The sequence below is a fragment of the Aythya ferina genome, assembly GCF_964211825.1.
Source record: "Aythya ferina genome assembly, chromosome: 1".
NCBI lineage: Eukaryota > Metazoa > Chordata > Aves > Anseriformes > Anatidae > Aythya > Aythya ferina.
Window position 1 is genome coordinate 54,178,631 of NC_140296.1, and position 16,360 is coordinate 54,194,990.

At 42.0% G+C, this 16,360-nt stretch overlaps 1 long non-coding RNA gene across 1 annotated transcript; it reads left to right on the forward strand.

The window, feature by feature from the left end:
* The first annotated feature begins 650 nt into the window (after positions 1-650).
* LOC311431132 lies at positions 651-11,530 on the forward strand. Its single transcript, XR_014689263.1, has 5 exons — positions 651-873; positions 3,602-3,760; positions 10,498-10,558; positions 11,053-11,166; positions 11,271-11,530. It is a non-coding gene; the product is annotated as an uncharacterized lncRNA (long non-coding RNA).
* Positions 11,531-16,360: the final 4,830 nt, after the last annotated feature.

The window sequence follows — 16,360 nt, forward strand, 5'->3', positions numbered from 1 at the left end:
TAACATGGCTACCACTCTAAGGCAGATGGTGTCAGATGCATTTTTCCTTTTTCTCTACCGGACAGACTCTTATGACAGATCGCATTTTAAACTTGTGAAAATGTACAATCTCAAGCTGTTTCCTCAATCACGCACCCCTCCAGCAGTTCAATGGGAAGCATTTCAAGGGTTTCACTTGCCTCTCCCCGCAGCCCCAGCAGAAGTTTGCAAAATCGTTTTGAAAGCATTTTTCTTCTCAACAGATCTAAAGATGCCTGATACTTCAGTAATCTGGTAAATAGCAAATAAAACTCTTGGGCATACTCCCTTGGTACTTCCACTACTTTGAAAGACAAAGGCAAATTGACTGCCAGATGAGAGTTCTCCAGTACATAAATCCTTGTCTGCAAAGCCACAGAAACTTTGCACAATGCCTTTATCTTTCCTCTCTTTGACTGTGGTGATATAATGGGGACACTGTGTTCAAACAGCTATTTGCTGGAAAAACTGCAAACACTCCAAAAATTAAACCTAGCACAATTGCATTCAGGCTAATGAAAGCCGGCCCCGTTACGGAGGTGACACTCTCCATCTTGGCAGCGAGGGTGCATTATGGGGCCTGTCACTCCCCAGCACTCCTGGCTGCCAATCTCCTGGGGGGAGTGGGGCTCACAAAGCCAGTGCCTTCCCGGCTGGGAAGCCAGCCTGGTGTCACAGAGCCTGGTGTCACTGAGCCTGGTGTCACCAAAGGGTGGCGGGTGACGGGTGTGTGGGGGACAGGGTGAGAGCACAGCGTGCTGCCTGTGTGGGGCTGGCCTCCCGAGCCCTGCCATCCTGGGGCCTCGGTGGCTGCTCTAAGGCATGTCTTCAGGCAGGGCAGCAAGCACGTTCAAGGTAAGAGATAAACATGTGCTTTTGTCCGCGTGGTCTGTGAACTGTTATACAGGTACTGAAATTGCCCGCTTCTCCCCAGAGAGAGAACCTCTATCTCTGAGAGAGGTAGACCAGAGATATAGACTGCTGGTGTGCAAAATACTTTTTCTAAGAGTCTTATGATCATAACAACACTATTTTCTCCAATATTTACATGAAAAACAGTAAAAGCAAAGCTACCTGTTAAAAATGCCATAAAGTTTCATTATTCCCATATATTTAAGGAAAATCAGGATTTGCTCCCTTGCTCAACCTTTGACTCAAACAGTGCAAGGTGCCCAGCATCAGGTGCCAGAGTTTGAGAGGGTACCAACAACAGCACATCGCTGGCCTTCAGCCTGACACTAGGTGATGTGGCAGCAAATACTTAGAGCCACCCTCAGAAGTACGACATCTCTGAGCTGGAGGAAGGATCACTCTCTCACCTACCAGTTTCACTGATTTTAAGGTGTTTTAAATTTGTCCCTGCATGAAGTTATTAGGTTTAACATTTTTGAAAGCTCCTCAAAACTGTTTTGAGAAAGGATACAGATGCTTAACAACTGAAGGCATGCAGGAAGCCAGTGTGAGACCTGGGGAATGAGCTCAGAGAAAGGGAGTTATCAGCCATCACAATAGACTGGGTATCACGGAGGGCTTAAGGATGAGGAGGAGCGGGTGTTCAGTGTGGTATGTTAATAACAACCAGCACTTGTGCTCCTCTGTTTCTGATACACTTTCCCAAGCGAGCTTCCTCCTCCTGCTTTACAAAAAGCCAGGGTCATATGGGGGTGATGCATCTGCCTGGCAGTTCAAGCATATGGATTTAACAACGGGTGTTAGAGACTCCTGGGAGAGCAAGCTCTGAGAAGAGGGTTGTGCATGGCTGTAGGCACATTACACCACCTTTGTGGGTGCAAATGTGAGCACAGAGAGTCAATGCACTGTTGTCTTCCCACAGACAGAGCATGGTCTGCCTCTAGAAAGTCAGCCACCCAGAGTCACGGAGGATTAGGAACCAGCCCACATCTTCAGCTCACGAACTTGTCGACTACCCATGCAGTTTGTTCCGAATTATCTGTGATTCTGGGTAACTCTCCCAAGACCAACAGCCTTTTTGGATAAACCTTGTAGTGGAGTGTTTAGCATAGACTTTGGGCCTCTTACATCATCCTAATTCAAAAGCTAAAGAATAGCGATGTGCCTGCCAACTAGCCAAAATAAAAACAGCAGCAGCAACTCCAGTTACCATTCACTTCCATGTACACCACAGCTCTGTGCAGCAGCCCTGCAGCTGCTGCCGCCGGCAGCGCTGCCACCCCATGCAGGCGGCTGTCAGGTGGTGGGCAGGATGCTTTGCTGGGCCATGGTCCAGGCTGGCACTGAAGGTAGGACCCAGTGCCACCGCGGTCCCTGGGTTTGCAGGGTCAGCTGAACATAAGACAGAGAGTGCTCTGCGTTCCAGCTTCACAACAGGAGCCTAATTAAGGCTGTAAAAGCCATTGATTCTTTGATGCCTGGATCCCCACTCATTCACCCATCACAGAGTCTTCCTTCCTCTCCTGCTCGATGGTTGTTTAAGCATTTTTCCAGCCGAGTGACTGTGGTGGGAGTTGGAAGGCAGATCCCACCCAGACTGCCTCCTCATTCAGGGGAAGGGAGATTGTGGAGGTCTGCATCTTGCCCCAATTCAAATGTAATTATTTAATGGCTTATTTAAATGACTTATGATGAAAGGATCCATGGAGAGAATGAGAAACCTATGCCATACTTAAATTAAGTTACTGAGGTATCCTTGCTCAAATTTTTAAGCAGGAAGGAAAATTGAATTTGGTCTTCCAGATCCTGAGTGAGTTTAAAATGATAAGCTATAGACTAAAACCACCACAGGCTGTTTGCCTGACTACCCTATATATCCCCATCTTTCTCTCAAGGAAAATGGGGAAATCATCTTCCAACCACCCTGAATATTTTTCTTTAACAGAGTGACTACTTGGTTACTTTTCTTGTAACCAAATATTGTACCTTGGTTTGGAAAAGTTACAAACAATAATATTACCTCCCACATTTACATTAAGAATAAGGAAATATTTGGCTGTCTGGTTTCTCTTAAAAAATAAAAATTAAAAAATTAAAAAAAATAGCTTGCTAACATTTTTTCAAGAAGCAAAATCTGATAAAATAAAATTTAATGGAAATGAGCTTTTGTCTCTTCAGAGAGAAGAAATGGCTTTTTCAATAAGCTATATCACAAGCACACAGTAACACTATAACTTAAAATAATTAAGTAAAAGATGTATAATCATAGCGGATAACACTGGCAAATACATTCTTGCATTTGTTTGTAGAGATCCTAATACAATAGGTGCTCAATATTAATCAGGGGTATCTGAATTCACAACAATAGCAATGTGTAAGAATTGCTATTACAATGACAGCCTGATGCACGAAGAGATAACATCTTACACCAGAAGAAGGCTACTAATCACAACAAAGCAGACAGCAAAAGACATAAGGGTATGCTCAATCCTTCGTCCTTATTAATTGGGAAAAGATGTTCTCTTTAACACTGCAGACTTATTTCTTTTGCCCCTAAGCATCTTTTTAGCTTTCTAGAAACCTTAACAAGAGGCTATGTATTCATGTGTGAGGGTAGACTTAGTTTCAAGTATTCTAATCATGGGTTAATTCACTTCTTCCTGAATTACAGGTGATGGAGTTCTTCATCTCCCAGATTGCAACAGAGGTTAACATAGAAACAGAAAAAAATCTGTGTAGAAGCAGCAGTGCTTTACAAAGCCATATGCTCCAAGGTTCCTCAAACTGTTAATCCTCAAGCATGTAATATGATCTTAGCCCATTTCAAGAGGTAAGTACTTTACAGACATTTCATAACTCTCTATTCATTCTCAGAAATTCAACCTAGTAAGTTTTACAGTCCCTCAGCACCTAGTGAACTTGGAGGGCAGCAAAGCTATATGAAGAAAAGGATGTTTGTTATCCACAAATTGGACTGTATTACACCCAATAGCCACCTTCTTTTGTGGGTTTGGACAAACTGTAAACCATGGTTAGAGAAGAAAGAGAGAAAGAGAGAAGGACAGAGAGAGAGAGAGATGAAAAGAAAAAGAAAGAGAGAAAGAGAGAAAGAAAGAAAGAGAGAGAGAGAGAGAGAGAAAGAAAGAAAGAAAGAAAGAAAGAAAGAAAGAAAGAAAGAAAGAAAGAAAGAAAGAAAGAAAGAACGCGTCATATTTGGCAGGCAACCTTTCCTGAAAACTGAAACATTCTAATGCCAGATTCTCAAAGAAAGCAAGTAAGCAAAGTTGGATCGAGGTGGGATAATCCCATTTAAATTCAGTAAGACAGACCCTTGCTGGGTATTACTTGTCAGAAAAATGGCTCAATACCCATGCATTTTTCTCCAATGCTTCTTCTTACTATTGATTTACTCTTGCCTGCAGATGCTCAAGGCTCTGTTTTTGCCTCTCTTGTTAAGTTCTTGAAGGAAGGGGAAAATAGCTTGTTTATCTTCCCAGTTATCAGAGCAACTGCCAGGCAATTATCTGTTGGAAGCAGTTAGTCTCATTATGAGTGTGTGAGCTTCTACAATAGTCAACATTTTCCAAAAGAAACATTCGTTGTCAGATCACCTTCTAGGTCATCATCGTCGGGCTCAGAGATGGCACCACGCACACAGCAACAAAAGCAAGTCAGCACTTTGCCCAAATGTGCAGCCAGCACTTTTGTCTGAATGAGTCTTTCCAGTTCCTTCCTGCAACCCGAAAAAAAAGCAGCCATTGTACAGCCAAGGAGAAAAATCACTGGTGCCTAGCACCTGTGCGATAGCTCTGAGTGCATTATACTTATTCAAGTTTGCAAATAAGGGCTGCTACTGTGATTCCTGAACAAAAGGAGCTATTAAGATAAGTGAGATGCTTGCTCCCTTTCCTGCCAGCTGAGCAGCATCCTCATCCCAGTACCTCGGGAGCCCCCCTGCCTCCCTCTCGCCCTGCCGGCCCCAGACACAGGACGAGCTGCCTGGCAGCCCAGGGTTGGAGTTCATCCTTTCCTCTCTTCCTGATCTCATTAGCATCAGATTCAGACAGGGCTGCTCCATTCAGAGTGCTGGCCTCAGCCTGGTTTGGGGGGTCTCTAATTCCAGTTTCTGGCCACTGTGCAACCAAAGAGAAAGCAGGGGGTGAAATTATCCGACACTGCTCCTTTCTGAGGGAAACAATGACTCCTGGTAGTCAAGAAAAATGCCATCATCTAACGAAGCTTTCATGAAAAGTACACATTGATATTGTGGTGAAGCTACATACTCAGGGTTAGTATTTCCCCTCCCTGAACAACTTTATGGGGCATGGCAGACTACAAGGTAAATTGTGGCCATCCCAGGCTTTCTGATTCCTTCCTAACAAGTTGCAAATAGGTAGAAATGGAAAGAAGGATCTTGTGGAGATTATAATCATTTAACATCCAGCCTTTCATAGGGACTGACTTGGTCTCTTCCACACTGGAATGAAAATTCACTCACAATGATGTTTTAAAGCATACATGTATTTTTAGTATAAACATATATGATACATATATTTTCAAAGGGATTTACAAACTTAATGTAGTAACCTCTCTTGAAGATTAGTGTATGATAGCATTTCTCTTTGGAGAAAGAAATGAGGAAACAGAGACATTTATGAAGGCGTGACTCCCTTTTCTCCCTGCCTTTAAATGAAGTCAGCATCTGGCTTGGATATTCCTACATTCTTATATTTCTAAGATAATAGATGATAAAAAAGTTATGTGAGTGATATGCAGATCTCCTGCCCAGCAGTGTCTAGTTCCTGGGAGGTACCTGAGCTGACAGCTGGAAAGCCCAGGTTCTGTGCCCAGCAAGTTGTCCAGATGTTGTGCATGAATTTGTCTCCCTTGCCTGTTTGGACTGCTGAGCTGCTTGGGAAGGGACCTCCTCTTAGTGTGTGCACCGTGACACAATCAACATAATGAGCCTATGCAACATAATTCTCCATTACGTTGTGCTATATGCTGTCAACTCGTGGTGTTAATACACTTTGTACGTGCCATGCACTCTGCTAATGGACTAAGGTACTACACGGTGTTACATGCAGGGCCTAATTTCTGTTTTTATACAGGTAAATGTCACTTAATAAAATCAATGTGCTGACATTCTCATCAGGACAGATCTCAGGCATGGCAAGTGATTAACATTGCTCAAACACTTGACCTTCTTCCTAAATCAAGAGATTGATTTATTTTTCTTTGTTGCCCAGCCTTTGTTCCCTAAATCAAATGCAATCACCTTGCTTTACCTATGTATGTGTATCAGTCTTTGGCACCTCCTGCAGATTCCCCCAGCTTCTTCATTCCTGCTCATCTTTGAACTGTTAGGATTGGCTTGGGAAAAAACAAAACTCTTGGGACTGGCTTTTGGAAAAGCTTTTAATTCAGTTTCTCAGAGGATCAAGTCACTTGTGACCTGACCATGTCCCTGAGAGGGAACTTCCAGAAGCAAAATGCATTTGTTCCTTAAAATCATGCTAACTCTGCTGCTGCCAGTAAAATACCAGCCAAGGATCTTCTGACTGCCCTTTTTTGTAGAAGAGCTGCATAGAGGCTTCCTGACACCAGAAAAAAAAAAAAAAAAAAAAAAAAAAAAAAAAAGAGAGAGAGAGAGAGAGATAAAACAAAGCTGCTCCAGTTTAAAAAGTACACCTCTACGAATGCAAGTCCCCCTTTTGCAGAAGAGCTGAGCAGCTCCGTTCACATCAGCTGTGGATGTGAGTGCCCATGTCTCTGCGGCAGCCCCGCTTTCCTCTCCGCAGCTCCTGTGTATATCAAGGCACAGCTTTTTGCTATTTAAATAGGCTCCATAAGGAACAAGGTACCTTTCAAGTTTTAAACAGAAAAGCAATCTTCAAAGCAGCCCAGAACCTGCTTCAGGTAGGAATGTGAAGGGATGGAATAAAGAGTGTGGGAGGCATGGTATTATTTTGGAAACAGGGAAATCCCAATTTTATTAACATCTCTGAAGAATCCAAATCTTTTCGCACCTGGGGTTTTCCCAGGTGGGATGGGGAAATACATTTTTCCATTTGGTAAATCCCTGGATTCAGGGCCAAACTGAAAACTTGAGGTGAAACAGAATGTTTCCAGTCCGAAAACTACCTACCTATAAAGTACCTGGGCTTCAATCAGGATTCCTGCACTTCATCACTGTGCAAGCTTAGATTTTGCCTGTTCTTCCCTGTGAAAGTGTCATGCACTTATGAGTTACAGGACTTGCTAATAAAGGTTTATCACTCAATATTAACTTTCACAAAAAGACAATGTCTGGCACCTGGTGGAGACCTCAGTGATACCCAAGAGTCTCCCATGGTTGTGGTGGAGAGCTCTGGGCCTAACCTAGGAAATCCTGTCCTTGTTGCCCCCTGTGCACCAAAGATAGGGCAGATGTGTCTGATTTACTGCCCCAAAGCTGGTGGCCCCTGTGTGGGATGTCACTAAGGCACAGCATCTGGCCTGGGAGCTTGCTCTCTCCCCCAGGTATTGCCACCGAGGGCCCTGGTTCTCAGCTGAGCTGCTGCTTTCCAGTGTGCAAAGAGGCCCCAAGCAAAAGTGACTCTCTCTGTGTTCATCATACATTGTAATGGAGCACCCTACAGCCCCGCTTGCCTCTCAGAAGAGGGAACAGGCCAAATTACCTAACGTGCCTCACAACCTGGGGTAGCTCTAGCTGGTCTTTCACATAGCAGTAAATTAAATCAGAAATTTGAGGGCAAAGAGAAGGGACTTCCAGGAACAAAGCTTTTTATTTTTAGGAGTCACTTTAGATGTCACCTTGTGCTTGCAGCCCATGCCTGCAGCACAGCCACCATGCATTCACAGTGCTAGGTAAATGAAATAAAGCAATAATAACAAATAGATGCATTTCAATTACTAAAATGTTCCCATGCACCAGGCCACAAGCTTAAAAACTCCATCTGTTTATTTAATTGCAGTTTACCGGGATCATGGTAATTAGAGATAAAACAGATCTGTTAGATTATCCAGTTTACTTTACTGCAAGAGCGGTAACTTAATAAGACATATTAACATATTAAATTCATCCTGCCCTAGATCTCAGCCAAAATGCAGAAGAGATAAGATATGTTAGTGCAGTTTGCCTTCATAATAAAATGGTTGATATCTGCTCTCTTTTGGCTCTCAGTGCTCCTGTGAGTCATGTTCAGAAAAAGCTTTTTTTGTCCTTGTTTTACCTGTAATCTGAGCTTTGCCACGCTGTTCGGAGCACCTCCTGACCATATTGCTCTGGATGTAATTAACTACGGCACAGGAGTTGGGTTCCCGGTGCAAATAATCTCCCAGAAAGTTACCCTGGGTCGAACTGATGTTTCCCAGAGCACTTGCAAGAGGATTTCTCTCTGAGCTACAGGTTGCAGCTGGGCTGTCTCTCACTGTGTGCTGCTAAGTGCTTAGACTGGCACTTTATTATCAGAATAGAACAAATCTAGGCTAATGTGTGTAGTATAAAGAGTCCCAGGGAGCCAGGGCTCCTCATTCTCCAACCATTCTTTCCAGTTTTTCTGCTGTTGCACTCCGGATAATTGCAGTTTAATTGGGTGACATGAAATGAAAACTGTGTCCACATTATCCAGGATTATCTCTTTTTCCTGAAGCCTGCCACCAATTGAAAGGAGCCCATTTATCAGTCCAAAGAGCTGTGCTCAGTTGCTTTTACGAGCTGGGAAGAGTGTGAGAACAGGCTGGAAATGGGAGAAAAGGACTTGACAGCTAAGAAAAATTATTTCAGTTGTTTATCACGAGGAAAGTTTATCTGATTCTTTACAAAATGATATGGAGGCTCAGAGTGTCAAGCCATGAGTAATGAACATTGACCAAGTTTGCTTCCTCAACTTGATGTGCTCAAACACTGCCTCCCTTTTGTGTGGGCACAGATCAACTTTAAAAGCTTCTTTCAGGCAGCATGAATGCACTTCATTTTACCAAAAAGAACTTTGTATTGATAGCTAGGAAAAAGGAAGGTTGTTTAAAAAGGAAGGGTAGACAATCAGGACAAAATGAAGAGCTTTCAGTTTCCATTATGAGCATGTCGCTCTATTCTTCTCAGCTGTTTATACATTCCCAGCACAATAATGCCTCTTTGCAGTAATATGTTTCCCCTTTTACACTATTCATATTGAAAAAAAGCCCTCACATCATGACCACAGTAATAAATACTATAGAAATGTGGGTATAATGTCAATTTGCATTCTGTGAGAAGATCAAGGTAAACCTAAAGGCCAAAAGAATATTCCACTAATGCTCATTCATCATTCTACAGTTCCAGGTAACAGAAGGACCTTGTCACTACACCGCACACCCTTTCAATTGCTAGTGCATCTGTGTGAATATTTTAGCCTAATGCACTGATTGTTAAATAGAAAGAGCAGTCTTTGAAATTGTCTACTGCACTCAAATCCCTAGCTGCACAAGGTCTGGGCAGGAGTGGTTTCTATTCAGAAAGAAATAGAAGGCTTTAGTTCGGTAAGCACAGTGTGTGTGAAAGAGACTGAGGATATTAGGAGTTATTAAATTAAAGTTTTCAAAGAAAAAAGCTCGCAATCTATAAATGGCTACTGTAAACATACTGTACATACCTCATATAGATGAATGAAACCACAGTAGTTGTCCAGGCACTTCTGATCATAAATCTTGCTGAGAGAAGGAATCTGAATATATACATACTAATAAATTTTCCTTTTCCATCACTTATGCCTCCTTAGATCATTGGTGAGCCACATTAATTACCACTTAGAGCACACCTCTACACAGAGGCACTCTCGCAAGCGTGCTCACAAAGGCAGAGCAGAGCAGCCAGTCCATCCCCTGGCTTGCACCCTGGGCCAGATCCTGCTCTTTCTACTCATTTACAAGACGTTAATGTCAAAGCTGATCCTGAGCCTGTGGACAGCAAATGGGGAGACCTTCCATCATCTGAGTGGCCCTGGGACCAGCCCACTCCATGTGTCTGTGCACTGGGAGTTCTTCAAGAAATATACAAAATACTCAGAGCTTGCACTTCCACTTTTTAATACTCGATTAACTTACATGTCATGCTTTGGGCCTTAAGCCAATCTCTGAGTATTAAAGACAGGAATGAGACTTAATGCAAGGGACTTTATTCTGTCCCACCGGGAATTTGTACACATCTTTGGTGTTTTGAGTGCTTGCTATTGTGAGAGGTTTGCTGCTGGATGGGGTAAAGCTCGGGGAAAGTCCGGGTTGACAGCCTTGGCTTGCCTGTCAGGGTGCTGAGTGATGGTAAGTGATGTCAGCATTTGGAAAGGGAGACTACAGGTATTTTAAAATGTCACAGGTGTGGGTTGTTAACACTTAAAAACAGTCGTGAGATGCCACCTAACCTGAGTGTAGTCAACAGCACCATGAAACCTGGGCCTGAATGGTGGCTATACCTATCAAGGAAGTCAAACTAGTCCGTATCCAGCCATAGCCCATCTAAACTCCTCTGTCCCAGCTTTGGTTGGAATGGAAGCTATAGAAAGCATAATCCACTCCATCTTTCTACAGGTTAGCTGTGGAGGCAAGCCATGAAGGAGCTGGAATTTCCTAAAGTAACACAGGTGCTCAGGTATTTACTAATCAATTGTCACAGAGCAAACATTTTGACAATTAGAAACATGAAGTGCATACTCCTGGGAGGATGTATTTTTAATGTTTATGGATTTCAGTTTGAGAATTTGTGGCAGGTAGAATCCATTTCTGTACCATATCATGCAAATGTACCAAAAAGCATATATCTTCTAAGTACTGGGGGGAGGGGGGGCACACTAGGAAGCCAAATAATTCACTTTACGTTACAGCACATAGCCAAATACAGGGAGATGAAAGTTGTCTTTATCTATTGAAAATGAACACCTCCCCAGCTGGGAAGAGTGGGAAATGTTTATCAAAGCCTGATATTGTGTGTCTCCCAGACAGCATTCTCTTTTTGTGTACAGCAGATTATAAGTTGCTCCCTCCTCCTGGTGTGTGGCTGACTACTTTTTTAAAGATCTGCAGGAGTTGCCTGCCACTCAAAGCTGTATTATAATTTATCTTCTCTTTACTGATCCATATTTTCAGTTCTTGGGAATTATGGAGGTCAGAGCAATAGTATCCCAGCCCCTGACTCACACCAAATTCGTTCTGAGCTGCAAGGGATTGGAAAGAGAAAGCTGAAGCCAACAGGGAAACAAGGTACAATAGTACCATTAGTACATTGTACCTAATGGGCCAGAGAGGGTTTGAGGCTGCTCCGAGTCATAACTTCTGGTTTCTTCCCTCATCTTTGCATCTACCAGTGCATACATGGCTGTGGAAATACCATCGGAAGCAGGTCACTATCTTTTACAGCTGACAGGTGTGAAGGGATGCTCAGCTGACTCCCCTTTACAAAGCCTTTGGGGACACGCAAGTGACAGATGCTGCAACAGCAGGAGAGAACACCAGGAGGTCCAGGACTGTGGGCCAGGAGCCTGCATGGTGCTTTTATACATGTAGTATATAAAGCCTAATGATGGTTGTGTGTGGTTATGTAAATAAAATGTTTGCACTGCTGTGATGGATTTTTTTTTGGCTTTTATTTTTTTTCTGATCAAGGTGTGCGGCCTGTTATATAACCAGCAATGAGAAATTTACTTTGCTTTTTATATATGTTTCACTAAGAGCAGGGCCAGGCGTATACCACTGTATTTTTCTCCTGTTTTCAATAGAAATGAGTTATGTCAGGAAAATTTTATCGCTATATAAAGTGGAGCGTGAATAAGTCAGTAATGCCCAAATTAAAGGTGACCTGCAGCTATTTGTAAATATGCTCTAACACATTCCTTTATGCTGATTATTCGTTGAGGAAATTCCATTTCATTTGATACACACCACCTTAACTGAAAACAAGGTTGGCCCATTCACTCCACTTCTCTTTGATAAGTTATCATCAGAGATGAAGGGAAAACAACTCTGATATTATGGAGGACAGGCAGCAAGATAATCTTACTGAGACATCTATTTCAGCTTCATGAATAGCAGCATTTGGTTTTGCTATACCAACCTATGTCTTTTAGTCAGAATTTCCCTAATTTCCTGTTTTACTGAGGTTAGCAGTCCTTAAAATCATAAAAATCTTTTTTTGCACGTTTCCACATCTTGACAAAATCTGGCTATTTTTTCAAATGTATTTATGTAAAGGTCTTTGACATCATAACTTACAGAGCTCAGGAGATTGCAGCAGTACCCAGGACAGCCCCACCAACATACATGAGTGAAAGGTAAGTGGTTTGTTGTGCTGCCAGCCCATATCTTTGTAAATGAATAAACATGTGCCTCAGTATAGCAAAAGATATAAGCATGCTTCATCCAGTCTATAATTTGGAATGACTAATGTCTGTAAGATGTGTTTTATTATGAAGGGCAGTTGTACTACCCTCTGCTTTGCTGAGCTGTCTGTACTTTTAGGTGGATGATCTTTCTATTTTCATGCAACATGCTGCTATTGAGAAGCAGATAAAAGACGAAATTTACCTCTTTGCATAAGGTATTTCTATAACTTCGCTGTGACTGGGTCTCACGTCCATGGCCTGTCCATATGTATAGTAAGGATTTTCAAAAGAGTTTTAAGGGTCTCTTACTAAGGAGGTGTGAAATGACATTCCTGAACCTCAGAAAAGAGATACTGTTCTTCTGATTTTCACTTATATGAAGGGCTGCCTCTATTTTTTAATAATTAATAAGCTGTGTCAAAAGTGTGGAGTGAGGAAAATACAGTAAGTGCAAAATAGTTATCTATAGCATTTACAGATCTTTAATAAGACACCATCTTTCCTAGTAAGTTATCCCGACATTCATAAGGTGTAAAGCAGGGTACTCTTCATTTTCAGAAACATTAGCTGACACCGCAGCAAGCGTGACATGTTTCATAACATGTCTTGGCTGCCTTCATTGCTGGTTCTTCACTAGACTGCATGCAAACTCTCTTCAGCTGAATCGTGGGTGCTTCATGAGACCTGGCGATGAGTCAGAATAGGAAAAAAAAAAAAGGAGGGAGGGATTTCTACAGGAGCTACACTTGTAGATCCCACTTTTGTGGGAGAACCTTGTACAGTAAAGGCTTACAGATGATTTAAGCTGCAAGCTTGCTAGACCTTTAGGGTGGCTGCAGATTCTGATTCCAAGTCACCCATTTGATGTGTTGAATAAGTCAAGGTATTTCCAGCAGTGGGGAAAAAAGCTATCTGTACCATGCACAGCACTTTGGTAAGACCTCATTTAGAATGTACAGTTTCAGGCATAATGTTAATGAAAAATCAGTATCACACAATCAGAGAATTATTAGTAGGAAAACTTTCTGTTGCCATATAAGGATCTAGATTAGACTGGCTTCATTAGCTCATTATAATAAGATGTGATTGATCTCTATTGTTGATGTTTACCCCTCTGACATATTTACAGAGCAGAGTTACTTCACCTAAAGGGAATCTTGGCTAAAGAACAAATAGATATAAGCTGGCCACGGTAAACTTTGCCTGGAAAAGGGGGTTCTTTGCTCTCGGAAGGCAGAGAGTTTGGATCAGCATTTTATTTGGAAGAAGATAGGCAAAATACTAGCAGCACTTGAGATGGACTCTCCAAGTCTATTTAGCAGATTAAGTGGCATGTGAGCAGATGACTGAAATGAATAACATGTCCCTACCTGCCCTATATTTCTCTATTTTTTTATCACCTTCCTTACTCTTGTTTTCCCTTTTTAAATTCTTTTTTTTCTCACTCTTGCTTGTAAGAAGGTAGGTAATTTAGACGACAAACAAGGAAATGCTGATGGGTGCTACATAGCATTGTCAGTGCCCAAAGATGTGAGTATGCCTCCAGCAACATTCTGGTAAGCCATGGCATTGTGAATAGCTATAGACACTGTACTTGACCAGTGGAAAATACTTTGGGTACCTCCTTTTTCCATCATTTGTGACGGGACAGAGCATGTCTATGACATGAGAGGTCAAGAAGTTGTCTGCCTATCTAGATCTAGTCAGCTGTCTTCATTGCAGGCAGTGACAGATCAAGACAACCAAAGCATCACCTGACCTTATTCGACAGGAGAGATAAAATAATGAAGTTGCCACTTAACATTTATACTCTAGGCACCTATCAAATAGGAATTGCACAGGAATCAACAATCCTATAATGAATAGCCCCATAGACTGAAAATCTTACTGTATCTCATTTATGTGTACATGCTGGAGTTGTCATACTTGCTTCAAACCATGAAATTCATAAATCAGGATTTGAAAAGGCATACATTAGAGTTGGTTTCAGATAACAATATTATGAGTTAGAGATGAAAGGGAACAGGTTGGCCAAACATCAATCCAATCCCAAACTCCTCTCTGTTTTTCTCCAAAAAAAAATTGAACACATTTATCCTTTTTCATCCAATTTCACATTTTTAAAGATTTGAAGACAGTCATCTACAGAATTCTACACATAGAAGGTACCCCTGCCTGGTACCTTCATGTCAACTAACTTAGCTCTCTAAAGTGAAAATCAACTGAGATCATGGACCTCCAAATTTAAAAGACTACTACAGTGTTGATGTTTAACGTTAGCTGGGTGTTTCAGGTTTCCATTGTGGTCAATGGAGATCATTACTGAGATGTCACTGCATAGGCAGAAATGTCTGATGTCCTTTAAGTCTGCCATAAGGTATTAAAGATATTGTCATTGTTCTGCTACATACAACCAGGATTACTGGGTATTGGGAGTGGCAGCAGGATGGAGGCTACTAATATCACCTAAGAGTAGGCTGCTGAATCCCACCCCTAGTCAGTACAGTCAACAGTGTCTATAAGATTATTTGCTGCATTGCAGAGATGTCATGGTGAGACATGCCTTACATTTCCATGGATTCAGCCACCACTAAGGATGCAAGGACTTTCTTCTCTTTTCTGTACCCTGCGCTTCCTTGTTTCACTGAAACACTACAATATATTGCTGCACAACAGCTCACAGTTAACATGATCAAACCCCACTTGTAATCTTTTTTTTTTCCCACTGCACCACTTGCTCCATTTCTGTTGAAAACATCCTACTCTGTTTCTTTGTTCAGACTCAGAGCCATGGAGACATCCTTCATTTTTCCCTCTCGGCCTCTTGCCATACCCAGGCTGTCTTCATGTTCAATTGTTTCTTTTATACTGTCCATTTAAGATTCATTCTGATAGTAAAAGCATTCATCCACACTTTCAAAATTTCATAATTTCTGCATTCTTCTCTGAAACCTACTTTACACCCCTCCAGTTCTACCCTGGCACTATCACTGTTTAAAAATTAAAAAATGAAAAAGCCCTCTTGGGACAGATGTCTTCATGGCCTTTGAGAAGTCTTTTTCCTCTGAACCCAGCTTCTAACAAAACAGCATGGAAGTTTTTCGTGCTCACCTTCCTGCATCTCAGGCTTTTTTTCCCTGCCAATTTCCTCTTCATTCTCTTCATTACAGCAGCACCAACCTTGCTAGTCCCTTTGTGCCTTCCACACGCATCCCCGTGTCTCTGACCAGACTATGTGAGGGCTTTCCATCCTCTTCTCTGCTCAGTGTGTCCTGAAAATCCATTCTTACAAAAGACCTGCAAATGTTAATGTCAAACTGAAAACTTTCTCTGCCCCTGTGTCACGTTCTGGGTGTTGATGGAGAGGATTAGCCACTTGCCATGCACAAGACTGCAGTGTCCGTTCAGAATGAGAGCTCCAATTGCAAAACACATTTTAATTGAGGAAGCAGAGCAATGGAATGGACAGATCTAACTCGTATTAAACCTATGAAGTGCTTCACATTTTGAAATCTGCTGCAAGACAGTCTCTTGCTGGGTAGTACAAGGGGTGGCACTGGCTTGTTACCGCCTGCCTTAGTGCCCAGGGGTCACCCCTTTCTTGGGTTGTGTATGATACTCTATATCATGGAGCTGTCTCATTGTTCTTATGGGGAAAAGATGCAATGTAAAGATGGCAGTTATTGAAACCATACTGAGATCACATTAAATACCATTTACAGCTGGATGTGCATGGGAGTCTTTACTGGGATGCAGTGATATCTCTGAGTGCAACAGGTTAGAGGTCAGGCAATGTGCATTCATACTATTGAGAAATTTGCTGCTGATATTTGTAATAGCTAGCTGGCTTTAACAGCAGTTTCTTTGTTTGTCAGCTCGTCAAGACAGGGATTGCATTAGTCTCCATAAACTCGTCTAGATGAAGCCAAACAATGCATTTTTTTTAGAAGTGTTAGGGCAAAATGATTTAGCTCACATTTAAAAGCTCAAGCAGGGGCTGGGCGAGTAATAATTTAACATTGCAGCTTGTACAAATGAATCCAGTGCTCCACCTCTCCTTCTTTTTATTATTTATG